This window comes from Myxine glutinosa, chromosome 8, assembly GCF_964187855.1.
Source record: "Myxine glutinosa chromosome 8, kmMyxGlut1.1, whole genome shotgun sequence".
Classification (NCBI taxonomy): Eukaryota; Metazoa; Chordata; class Myxini; order Myxiniformes; family Myxinidae; genus Myxine; species Myxine glutinosa.
In genome coordinates, this window is record NC_136268.1 from 72,118,336 (window position 1) to 72,132,008 (window position 13,673).

A 13,673-nucleotide genomic window follows, 5' to 3' on the forward strand; every position below is an offset into this window, starting at 1 on the left:
AATACGTTCCAAGGTTTTAAATCTATTATACAATATGAGACAGGGTTTTTTGAGCAAAGTTTTGCCAATTGACTTTATGTCCGAAGTTTGGACAATACATCACCATGTTATGGACCTTAAGTTTCTATCCATTTGTTGATTCTCCATTTTTTTTCTTCATGTTTTAGTCAATCCAAAAGGTACATACGCTCCTGTAAACCTACCATTCCTTTCCTCTTCCAACCAACCTCTCCCATTCTTGCATCATTTCACATGAGAACATAACACGTATTTACAAAATTTACCTTTTCAGTGACAAATTGTTATAATTTCACATCCTCGCGATCTGTGAAATAACAAAACTCTCTACTTGATAATCCCAAAAACTCAGCAACCCCTATAAGGGGAAGTGTGCACAACCTTTATGTGTGACAGACACAGAAACAGAGGGAGAGAGGTGTGTGTGTGTGTGTGTGTGTGTGTGTGTGTGTGTGTGTGTGTGTGTGTGTGTGTGTGTATGTATGTATGTATGTATGTATGTATGTATGTATGTATGTATGTATGTATGTATGTATGTATATATATATATATATATATATATATATATATATATATATATATATATATATATATATATATATATATATATATATACAGTGGGGAGAACAAGTATTTGATACACTGCCGATTTTGCAGGTTTTCCCACTTACAAAGCACGTAAAGGTCTGTAATTTTTATCATAGGTACACTTCAACTGTGGAAGACGGAATCTAAAACAAAAATCCTGAAAATCACATTGTATGATTTTTAAGTAATTAATTTGCATTTTATTGCATGAAATAAGTATTTGATCACCTACCAACCAGTAAGAATTCCGGCTCTCACAGACCTGTTAGTTTTTTCTTTAAGAAGCCCTCCCATTCTCCACTCATTACCTGTATTAACTGCATCTGTTTGAACTCGTTATCTGCATAAAAGACGTCTCCAGACCGTCTCCGACCACAAAGACCGCAAAGACCAACCGCAAAGCCGTCTCCAGACCTGTCCACACTCAATCAGACTCCAACCTCTCCACAATGGGCAAGACCAGAGAGCTGTCTAAGGACATCAGGGACAAATTTGTAGACTTGCACAAGGCTGGGATGGGCTACAGGACAATAGGCAAGCAGCTTGGTGAGAAGGCAACAACTGTTGGCGCGATTATTAGAAAATGGAAGAAGTTCAAGATGACAGTCAATCTCCCTCGGTCTGGGGCTCCATGCAAGATCTCACCTCGTGGAGCCTCAATGATCATGAGAAAGGTGAGGGATCAGCCCAGAACTACACGGCAGGACCTGGTCAATGACCTGAAGAGAGCTGGGACCACAGTATCAAAGAAAACCATAAGTAACACACTACGCCGTCATGGATTAAAATCCTGCAGCGCACGCAAGGTCCCTCTGCTCAAGCCAGCGCATGTCCAGGCCCGTCTGAAGTTTGCCAATGACCATCTGGATGATCCAGAGGAGGAATGGGAGAAGGTCATGTGGTCTGATGAGACCAAAATAGAGCTATTTGGTTTAAACTCCACTCGCCGTGTTTGGAGGAAGAAGAAGGATGAGTACAACCCCAAGAACACCATCCCAACCGTGAAGCATGGAGGTGGAAACATCATTCTTTGGGGATGCTTTTCTGCAAAGGGGACAGGACGACTGCACCGTATTGAGGGGAGGATGGATGGGGCCATGTATCGCGAGATCTTGGCCAACAATCTCCTTCCCTCAATAAGAGCATTGAAGATGGGGCGTGGCTGGGTCTTCCAGCATGACAACGACCCGAAACACACAGCCAGGGCAACTAAGGAGTGGCTCCGTACGAAGCATCTCAAGGTCCTGGAGTGGCCTAGCCAGTCTCCAGACCTGAACCCAATAGAAAATCTTTGGAGGGAGCTGAAAGTCTGTGTTGCGCAGCGACAGCCCCGAAACCTGAAGGATCTGGTGAAGATCTGTATGGAGGAGTGGGCCAAAATCCCTGCTGCAGTGTGTGCAAACCTGGTTAAGAACTACAGGAAACGTCTGATCTCTGTAATTGCAAACAAAGGTTTCTGTACCAAATATTAAGTTCTGTTTTTCTGATGTATCAAATACTTATTTCATGCAATAAAATGCAAATTAATTACTTAAAAATCATACAATGTGATTTTCAGGATTTTTGTTTTAGATTCCGTCTTCCACAGTTGAAGTGTACCTATGATAAAAATTACAGACCTTGTCGTGCTTTGTAAGTGGGAAAACCTGCAAAATCGGCAGTGTATCAAATACTTGTTCTCCCCACTGTATATATATGATAAGCTAATGGCTGCTAAACACGACATTGTTAAAGTTAAGGAAAGGAAACTTAAACGTGATGAAATGTTATGCAAGCATATAAAACCATCTCAAGAGAATACACCCATTGCAAACAATAACCAGGTAACTCCAACCACCACTCCCAACCACTTTTCTCCAACCACTTCTGACCAACCACTTCCAACCACTTCTCCACCAATTCAACCACTCCATCTTCAACCACCCCAACCACTTCCAACCACTTCTCAAACCACTTCTGACCAACTTAAGCATAAACACAAAAATCGACATTATCGTAAAAAACAATACACAAACCGCAGACATCATTACATGCAGAACCGTTCCTCCATGGAAATGAACACAGCTGAGGTTGAAAATAGTCAAACCAACAACAATAGAACTTCTACTGCAACCAAACTTGTAGATCTACCTAAACTCGGGATCATCAATCTTTCCAATCATTCCCTCAGTGAGGCGGAAATAAACCTGCTCTCTAAGGGTTTAAAATTTTGCCCAATCGCTCCACAAATAGACCAATTACAATTGAAAGAAGATTTAAAAGATTTCTGTAGGCGAATGACATTAAAGGCACACTTTGCTAAAGTACACCCAGCACCATCAACGCCACAACAAACACCAACAACCACGCATACAATCACATACACCGATACTAATACACCACAACTCACTTTACCTAAACCAAAAAGCACCTGGACACCACGTGTTGACAATCCATATCTACATGTCTATATGGAACAAGTGACCAATGAAATTGAAAAGGTGGCACAAAAATATAATTGTTCCAGACATAAGGACAATCTTACAAAGGCAGAGCGACGAGCACTTCACAATCTCCAAAACAATGAAAAGATAGTCATAAAGCCAGCAGATAAAGGTACTGGCATTGTCATTATGTCGACTACCGATTACGTTGCAGAAGGTAATCGTCAACTACATAGTGATACTTACAAAGAGCTCCCATCCGACCCTACCCTTTTACATCTTGAAGAGGTTAAAAAGGTAGTAGATTCTATTCGGGTGGATAAAACCATCAAATCTCGCTTGGATCCGAAAGATCCTCATTGCCCTAACCTTTATTTTCTTCCTAAAATACACAAGGTAAACAATCCAGGTAGACCAATCGTATCTGGCTGCACATGTCCAACTGTTCTCATATCAAAATTTGTTGACTGTCATTTACGTCCTCTCGTGTTGAAGCTCTCCTCATACCTCAAGGACACAACCAGTTTTCTGACCCACATCCAAGGATTGAACAGAATATACTCATCTTTCAACTCCCAAACCATTTTGGTCACAGCAGATGTTACATCCCTCTACACTAATATTCCACATTCAGAAGGCCTGTCTGCATGCCGCAAAGCCCTCGATACACGACAAGTCCCAATGCCACCTACTCAAGACCTTATGCGCCTATTAGAACTGACACTCAAACTGAATAATTTCCAATTCAACGGACGACATTACATTCAAACTCAAGGTACCGCTATGGGTACCCCTGTTGCACCATCGTACGCTAACATCTTCATGGGAATGATAGAGGCCAAGATCAATGCACAACCTCATCACGGAATCTTGGAAAAATCCTGGGTACGTTATATTGATGACATCCAGTTCATCTGGTCAAAATCCCCCTGTAGTCTCGCACAATTCCAAAATGAATTAAATTTGATTCATCCGACCATCAAGTTCACATTCGACAGCTCACAGTCCGAAGTTCACTTTCTAGACACATCACTCACGCTTCAAAATAACAGACTCGAAACAGAACTATACACCAAACCAACAGACACTCACTCTTACCTTCTCCCTTCTTCATCTCATCCTAAACATACAATTGCAAGCATACCATACAGTCAAGCACTCAGAGTAAGACGCATTTGCTCAACAAAAATGGCAGAAGAAACTTCTCTCTGCCAATTAGAAACACACTTCATTGCAAGAAACTATGACCCTCACTCTGTGCAAGAAGCAATAACCCGAGCAAAACACATACCGAGAGCAGACCTTCTGACTTACAAACCCAAACCTGCAACTAACCGTGTCCCACTGGTAACCACCTACTCTGCTACCTCATCCCAATTGCCAAGTATTCTGAATAAGGCCCTTCCTCTCCTCCATCAATCAGAAACACTCGGCACCACATTTCCTCAACCTCCACTAACATCATTTCGACGTGGTCGGACACTCAGGGACCTCTTGGTAAAAGCAAAGCACCCACAGCCCCACAACAAAGAAACTAGGATCCCTGGCTTCTATAAATGCACAGCAAACAAATGCATTATTCACAAACATTTACTAGAAGGAAACAAATTCTGTAGTTCTAGCACTGGACAAAAATTCCCCATCACCTCCTATATGAACTGCAAATCTACATGGGTCATATACCTAATCACTTGCCAAAAGTGCACCAAACAATATGTTGGAAAAACTGAAAATACACTCTACACACGATTTAATAACACCCGGTCAGAAATCAATAACTTCCACACCAGTCAGGGCAAATCTCTACCTTACACGATACACTTTAATCAACCGGATCACTCTATAAATGACATTCAGATCTCTGCCATTGAATCAATCACAAATCGATCACACACCACGATTCTGAAACGTGAGTCCTTTTGGATACACAAACTTCGGACAAAAGTCCCTCATGGCATAAATTTTGATGACTAAAGCATGTTCCCACATCAACCCAATCAAATTGTTAACCGTAACCCATTCATTCATTCATTCATTCATCATTCATTCATTCTACCTTTATATGTCATTTATATAAATATATAAATATATTATATGAATATAAATGGGATATGAATATATGCTTGTGTGTTTATGTATGTATATCTCTATATTTGTATATGCACGTGCACTCTAACGGAAGTGACCGTAACGGAAACGGTCACTTCCGTTGAACTTGGGGCTGGTGAGTGAGCTTTGGCGTGGCTCTTCCTTCTGTATGCATTTTCTACACACGTCACACATCTCACACAGATATCACCATACACGCTTGACTGATATACATGCCTGCTGTTTTTGTAGACTCAGCAAAGACCTTTGTTGGTCGAAAGCTTGGTCGACAATTAAAGATCGACGTCCTGAAGCTACGTCCGCGTCTTATTTAATCTAACGATTATATATTCAATTCAAATGAGACGCCCTGCTCGTACTTTGGAGTTTCTACTATTTCTTACAGTTATATATATATATATATATATATATATATATATATATATATATATATATATATATATATATATATATATATATATATATATATATATATTGTTGCGGTTTTGAGTTTGTACAGTGAGTTTAATAAAGGTTAAAATTTGCCCCTCATAGTTAGTCACACAAGCAACATGTAGCCTCGCGATAGTATAGTTATGTCTTCGTATTTGTAAGCTTAGTCCTTTTCCTTTGTTAGTCTGCGTTGAGTAGAGCCAGGAGAATAGGCCCTACTTCCACCGACAATCCTACGTCCGTAGCCTCATGCCCTTTTGCGTCAACGTTGGGTTCATTTTGGGCGAGTAACACGAGGCAGGCTCGGAAGGTCAGGAGGACCGAGGCGGAGCGGCAGAAGCGATGAAGGTAAGCACGAGCCGCCAATCAGAGCTCAGAGGTGGTGACGGCGGCGTTGCGTCACAGGGCGAGGTGAGAAGGATCGAGAGTGTTCCAGAAGGTTCGAGGGGCGTAGCTATAAGACCCGCTGCGCAAAGCCCTCGACAGGACTCACAAGTGGAGAGCGTTAAAAGACACGTGGCGGTTGATGAACTTTAGGACTCGCGGTGAAAAGGGTTGATAAAAGGATTACACAGGACTTGCATCGGAGGACTGCAGCAAAGAGAGAGGACTCGCGAGAGAGGGACGTGCATAAAAGAATCCTCGCGGCAGTTGATGAACTTTAGGACTCGCAAGTGGAGAGCGTTAAAGGACTTGCTGCGAGAGAGAAGGACTTGATGAGCGGTGAAAGCTGTTGAACACAGGACTAGCGCGGAAGAGGATCGTTATAAAGAACTTGCACGAGAACAGTACAGATATGTGGGTGCAGCCAGATGCGCTTGAACCGAATACAGTACATTTGAGACGCGCGAATGAGAACGGCTGAGTAACTGCCAGCTGCGCGAAAGTCCGCCCTTTGCCGTTCCGCCGCCTCATCTGCTTTGTTCAGGAGACGCGCCACGAGTCCCTGCCTTCGCCTGCCAACATCTTCGCGGGGACGTGCCGGGGCCGTGGAAAGCCGGACGGAGGCTGTCTCTGGACGACCACGTGGACGCGTTGGGGAACACCTACCCATCTGCAATTCCCTGTGTGAGTGTGAGCCGGGCCCGTTGTCTGGGTATAAGTTAAGACTGTTTAAGGCTACTGTGTCTCTGCGTCCCTGAACATTGTATATACGTGTGGGAATAATTAAACCCTTGTTCTTCCTTTTCTTCAATTCGACCGTTTCTGTGGTTTCTTCGATTGGCTAAGCGTGGCACGAGCACAACCGCTCTAATCGGGTTCCAACCTCTGGGTAACTGCGCGGACCACATGTACGCAATCCGCTCGGCGTACTCACATCACATGTGGTTCGTGCAAGCCTTGTTTCGTCGCTCCCAGGGCAGCGCGGGGAATTAGGTACGAGCGAGAAGTGGTCCCAAAACCCTACTCCGCGTCTGTCCGGAAGGGACGTTGCAAGTCTCGGTTCCGCCAAGCCCAGTAAAGACAAGGGGATTAATCCCCCCTTGGTAAGGGGAAGAAGGGCGGTGTAGAGAACCATCACAATTGGTAGTCAGGAGTTGGGATTTGGAACCTGGGACAAAAAAATTTAGACAAAATTTTGGACACCAATTTTACATATTGGCGGTAACATTGGTGTCGGGGAGTGGGATTTGGAACACTACTAAATTATTTTGGACAAATTCGGCCCAAAATCACGAGTGGACGAAATTTAGTTTTTAAAATCAAAATTTAAATTCGTGCCATGGCTAGCCAACGCGGTCGTAATCCCGGTGGGGGTAGAAGATGAGGTAGATGAGGAAGAATTAATGACCCAGGACCCACGGGAAGAATTGGGAGAAGAGGAGGAAGCAGAAGAAGGGCCGGCAGCAGGGGTAGAAAATGGCGGCGCCTCGCACATGGCGGCGAGAGCCGAGCCCGCGGTGCCAATGGACTGGGGCCTATTTATGGCACAAATGAGGGCCTTTATGGTCAAGTCGGGTGAAGACATGAAAATGGAGGCGGACAAATCAAGAACAGAAATGAAAGAAATGAGGGACGAAGCAAGGTGTAACATGGAGGGGCTGGAAAACAAAATGGGTGGCCAATTGAAAGAAATGGGGGATGAATTGTAAGAGGTGAAAAAAAGGGGCTGGGAAGCAAAATGAACACCCAAAAGAACGAATTGGAAAAATGAGGGTGGCGTCCAAGGAAGAAATAAAAGAAGCGGGGAAGGACATAAGGCGCAAGCTGAGCGAGGAGGTCGCAAAGGGACGCAACGGGGTAACGCGGTGCGAGGAGCGCGTGGAGAGCGGGGTAGAGCAGGGCGCGGCTACATGGACTGAGGGTGTAGAAATTGCGACTCGGGGTGTAGAAGAGCCGACGGCCGCCGAATTGGAAAATAAAATTTTATGCGCACCGGCGGTCGTCAAGGAAATAATTCAAATTGAAGAAGAAATGATTGGGGCCGAAGAGACGGCAGAGATAGAAAGTGAATCACGGGAGGAAGTGATGGAATATGTACAAGGTTCGTGTATGCATTACGATGCTGGACTTGCTAACTCAATGAAAAGTTTGCAGGTGTTGCCGGAGAAGAAGGTCCCCAAGGTGAGTAGGGGTGTGTATGGGTGCGAAAGTGTTTGGCGGGAAAATATTTTTGGCGTGCTTGGGGCATAGACGAAACCCGGGCGCTCGTGGAAGGTCCGTGGTGCAGTGTGTGAGGGTGACTGGCGCGCGTGTGCGAGAAAAGTGTGTACCGGATCACAAGTGTGTAACAGGAGAGTGTGTTACAGAGTGTGAGGGAGAATGCACACCGGAATGTGTGCGGGAAGAGTGTGTCGGAGAAGAGTGTGTTAGAGAGTGTGCACAAGAAGAGTGCGTGGAGGGTAAGTGTGCGCTGATTGGGTATGCAACAGGAGAGTGCACACCCGTGGGTAAGAGCGCGATGATTGGCTGTGCAACAGGAGAGTGCACACCCATGGGTAAGAGTGCGATGATTGGGTGTGCAACAGGAGAGTGCACACCCGTGGGTAAGTGCGCGATGATTGGGTGTGCAACAGGAGTGCACACCCGTGGGTAAGTGTGCGATGATTGGGTGTGCAACAGGAGAGTGCACACCCATGGGTAAGTGTGCGATGATTGGGTGTGCAACGGGAGAGTGCACACCCGTGGGTGTTACAGACTGTGTGTGAGGAGAGCGTGTTGTAGAGAGTGTGCAGGAGTGCACACCAGAGCATGTTGTAGAGAGTGTGCAGGAGTGCACACCAGAGCACGTGATTGGGTGTGTACCAGGAGAGTGCACACCCGTGGACGTTACGGAGTACGTAACGAAAGAGTGTGCGCGAGGGTGTGCGATGGTCGATTGTGTAACGGAGTGTGTGAGTGGTATGAGTGCGACAGGGTGTGCGCGAGGGTGTGTGATAAAGGAGTGTGCGAATGGCATAGGTGCGCCTGGGTGGTGTGCACCTGAGTGTGCAAGAGAAGAGTGTGCACAGGAGAGTGCAGTAACGAAATGTATGGAGTTTATGGGTGGCGCAGGGATGCCTAGGTGTGCGAGTAAGGAGTGGGTCGCGTGTGGTGAGAACGCGGCTCGAGCATCGACGCAGACCGGGGTAGCGTCTAGCGCGACGCATAGCCGACGTGAGCCCTTGGTGAGTTGTGTGCTTTGTTTGCAGCGGGGATCGGCGCCGCGGTGGTCTCACAAGGACCAGCGTGCACGGTTCGCGCCGGGCCCTGCCCTGTATGGTTGGTGCTGCATCTTGGCGGGAAAGGCGATCGGCAAGGTTCAAGGGGAGGTAGGAGAGTTCGGAGCCGCACCCCTTGGCGGGTGCGGTGCTCCAACCGTAGGCGGTTGGGCCATCGTGCGTGGGACCGCAAGGCCTCGCGCAGAGATGGAGCTCTGAACCTTGGCCCTACCATGCCTCCTCCCCTGGATCGAAAATGCTGGACGGACCCAACCTACAGAAGACCAACCACCCGTACGGATCGCTCGGCTTTTCGAAGCCGAGCTGTGACGACGATGTATTTCCGCACGAAGAGGCTCGAGTATAGTGGACGAATAGCAGTAGTGGTGGGGAATGGTACCCTGCATGGGGGAATGGTAGTTTTACCATTCCTCAACTGGGCTCATGAGCATTAGATTAGGGGGATGGCAGTGACATGCACATGGAGGGGCCAGCGATGGTTACCTCCATGGGGCACCGAAGCTAGCTGAAGGCGGGCTAGGATAATTGTTAGGGAATTAGATGACGGTAGAGGACAAACGAGTTAAGTAGTGAGATTGTACTGTAGAGGGGACGTAGAGAGATTAGATGGTTGATAATGACGAAGGGTGTGCTTAGTTTAATGGGATGACAGGGAAGCACAAGTATTAGGGGAAAAGCAGTTAGTTAGATGATGCTGTGTGTATGAGGAACTGTGTATGGAGACAAATGGAGTTGTGTTGAAGTGTATGGGAAGGAAGGGTGTAAGAACAAAAGGTGTGCGAGGAGAAAAGTGGTGTGCGAATTTGGTGTGTGAAATAATTGGTGTGGATTGAGTAGTGTGGAATGCTTGGTGTGGGAATAAATGGTGTGGAATGCATGGTGCGAAGGAGTGAATGGGGGGAGATGGACCCATTCACGCATACCCGTGGAGGGTAGTTTAAAGCCAGGTAGAGGGCTTCGGTAAATTGTTTGGATATTGACACCTGTGGTGCGGGAATTAGCAAGTAGTGCTTTGGTTGGGTGCATGAGTCAGTGAAATGGCTGGGCGTGTGGGCTTAATTGGTAAGTATGGTTATTGGGGCACTCCGCCACTGGTAGTCTGTTGGCCAGGTGAGGCCGCAGGTAGGCTCTGGGAGCAAGTTAGGGTAGTCGTGAGTTGTTCAGTGGGGCCCGAGGATCCAAAGGAAGGACCCGGGTAGGTAGCCCAATGCCAAGGAGGGCATCAGAGGGGTAAAGAGCCAGGGAGGGCCTTCCCCAGTTAGGTAGTCGCAGGAGCAGGTAAGCTCGGGTGACGACTTCAGTGGCGGAGGTGCGCAGGTAGGTAGACCTGCTAGTGGAGCCACACGACCCAGCCCTGAAATTGTGCAAGGGCACAGTGAGAAAAAATGACCCAAATTCGGATGGCATCACAGGGTGGTCAATGGGGAATTTGGTTTTTAGAACCACATAGTTTAAAGATGGCCGATTGGCAGGGTATGACCCCGGGTAGTGTAAATGAGTTAATGTCATTAGAGTAGTTAGGAAGAGAAATTCCCTTCGCGCCATACACATCCATTCACCGAGGATGACAAAGCTCCACACCAGCACCAGGGCTTTGTGAACGATTTGAGTAAGTGAGACGCATCATGACGTGATGAGAATATGTGTTTGTTCCATTCCTTCCTTCCTGGGAGGGATTGGGAGACGAATTTGGTTAAGAGGGGGATATGGGAGACAGGACGGAGAGACGGATTTGAATTTGTAAATACAGGGAAGGGCAAGGGTAGTGTAAGCTGACGTTGGGGGGCACGGGCGGTTAGGGACAAGCTTGCTCTGCTCGCTCTTCCGCGCACCTCATGTTGCATTACCTTGTATTGCTGTGTACCTTCGTGCCCTTTCCGCTTTGCTGGTGGTGCTGTGTCTCTCCCCCCACCCCAGGACCATTTTGGAGGTGGAACTGTGCAGCTGCACCTTGCTACACCTGTGCAGCACCCCCTGCTGCACTTTGCTACATCTGTGCAGATGAACTGCGCAGCACTTTGCTGCCGTTTCATTGGTTATAACTTTGCAGCATGTGTGCAGCACCTTGCTGCCACAGACACTTTGCTGCACATTACCACATTGCACATTATGGACCACAAGTTTTGTGGCCTTACACTTCTGCTGTGCAGCACTTTGCTGCAAACTCATCTTGCATCTTCGGACCACTTGTTTTGAGTGGCATTAAGGTCACGCAGTCGGACCACATAAGATTGACCCTGCGTGGCAAAGACATAAAACGAACACGTGTTTTGTACATTTTATTATTGGTGTGCTAGGAAAGAAGAACTAAGTTTTATGCACACAAGATGCAGGAAGCAAGAAGAATATGCCAGACAACAGCAGAATTGTGAAATGTGAATTGAAATGTGTATTTGTGCTTTGCTGTGTTTTTCTTTCCCCTCCAATATTCTTTCAAAAAAGGACAGGTCCTGGGTCATAGAATTGTAAATAAGGTTAGGTTTTGTGCTTGTATATAGAAATGCTGCCCACCAGCTTTATGTTTAGTTTGAAAATAATTCCGCAATTCGGTTAATTGTGGGCGTGAGTCTGTTTGAGTAGCTACTCAACGCAGTAGATGGGACATATTTGGTGTTTTAAAACTGTCGCATACATGGGTAAGAATAAATGTTAGGGGGAACCACATCTAAGTGTCACATGTAATTAAAAGTGAGTCCCAAATCTTTCTCAAAACCGGTCGTTCCAGTTTTTGTAGGTTCGACTCGGGGACGAGTCTGACGAGGGAGGGGGCAGTGTTGCGGTTTTGAGTTTGTACAGTGAGTTTAATAAAGGTTCAAATTTGCCCCTCATAGTTAGTCACACAAGCAACATGTAGCCTCGCGATAGTATAGTTATGTCTTAGTATTTGTAAGCTTAGTCCTTTTCCTTTGTTGGTCTTTGTTGAGTAGAGCCAGGAGAATAGGCCCTACTTCCACCGACAATCCTACGTCCGTAGCCTCATGCCCGTTTGCGTCAATGATGGGTTCATTTTGGGCGAGTAACACGAGGCAGGCTCGGAAGGTCAGGAGGACCGAGGCGGAGCGGCAGAAGCGATGACGGTAAGCACGAGCCGCCAATCAGAGGTGGTGACGGCGGCGTTGCATCACAGGGCGTGGTGAGAGGGTTCGAGAGTGTTCCAGAAGGTTCGGGGGGCGTAGCTATAAGACTCGCTGCGCAAAGCCCTCGACAGGACTCGCAAGTGGAGAGCGTTAAAAGACTCGTGGCGGTTGATGAACTTTAGGACTCGCGGTGAAAAGGGTTGATAAAAGGATTACACAGGACTTGCATCGGAGGACTGCAGCAAAGAGAGAGGACTCGCGAGAGAGCGACGTGCATAAAAGAATCCTCGCCGCAGTTGATGAACTTTAGGACTCGCAAGTGGAGAGCGTTAAAGGACTTTCTGCGAGAGAGAAGGACTTGATGAGCGGTGAAAGCTGTTGAACACAGGACTAGCGCGGAAGAGGATCGTTATCAAGAACTTGCACGAGAACGGCACAGATACGCGGGCGCAGCCAGACGCGCTTGAACCGAATACAGTACATTTGAGACGCGCGAGTGAGAACGGCTGAGTAACCGCCAGCCGCGCTAAAGTCCGCCCTTTGCCGTTCCGCCCCATCATCTGCTTTCTTCGGGAGACACGCCACGAGTCCCTGCCTTCACCTGCCACCATCTTTGCGGGACGTGCCGGGGCCGTGGAAAGCCGGACGGAGGCCGTCTCTGGATGACCACGTGGACGCGTTGGGGAACACCTACCTATCTGCAATTCCCTGTGTGAGTATGCGCCGGGCCCGTTGTCTGGGTATAAGTTAAGACTGTTTAAGGCTACTGTGTCTCTGCGTCCCTGAACATTGTATATACGTGTGGGAATAATTAAACCCTTGTTCTTCCTTTTCTTCAATTCGACCGTTTCTGTGGTTTCTTCGATTGGCTAAGTGTGATACGAGCACAACCGCTCTAATCGGGTTCCAACCTCTGGGTAACTGCGTGGACCATGTGTACGCAATCCGCTCGGCGTACTCACATCACACGTGGTTCGTGCAAGCCTTGTTTCCTCGCTCCCAGGGCAGCGTGGGGAATTAGGTATGAGCAAGAAGTGGTCCCGAAACCCTACTCCGCGTCTGTCCGGAAGGGACGTTGCAAGTCTCGGTTCCGCCAAGCCCAGTAAAGACAAGGGGATTAATCCCTCCTTGGTAAGGGGAAGAAGGGCGGCGTAGAGAACCGTAACTATATATATATATATATATATATATATATACAGTGGAACCTTGACTTACGAGTGCCCCAACTTACGAGTTTTTCGAGATACGAGCCGTCGCTCGGGCGGTTTATTGCTTTGAGATGCGAGCCGAGATCCGAGTTACGAGCTTTCGCCACCCGGTCACGTGGTTATCTTGCCGTGCAAGTACAGTATCTCTGTCGTATA

At 47.2% G+C, this 13,673-nt stretch overlaps 1 protein-coding gene across 4 annotated transcripts in view; it reads right to left on the minus strand.

The window, feature by feature from the left end:
* LOC137415012 (receptor-type tyrosine-protein phosphatase kappa-like) overlaps positions 1 to 13,673 on the minus strand; it is a 566,119-nt gene that overhangs the window by 72,740 nt on the left and 479,706 nt on the right. The gene's annotated exons all lie outside the window — the stretch shown is intronic.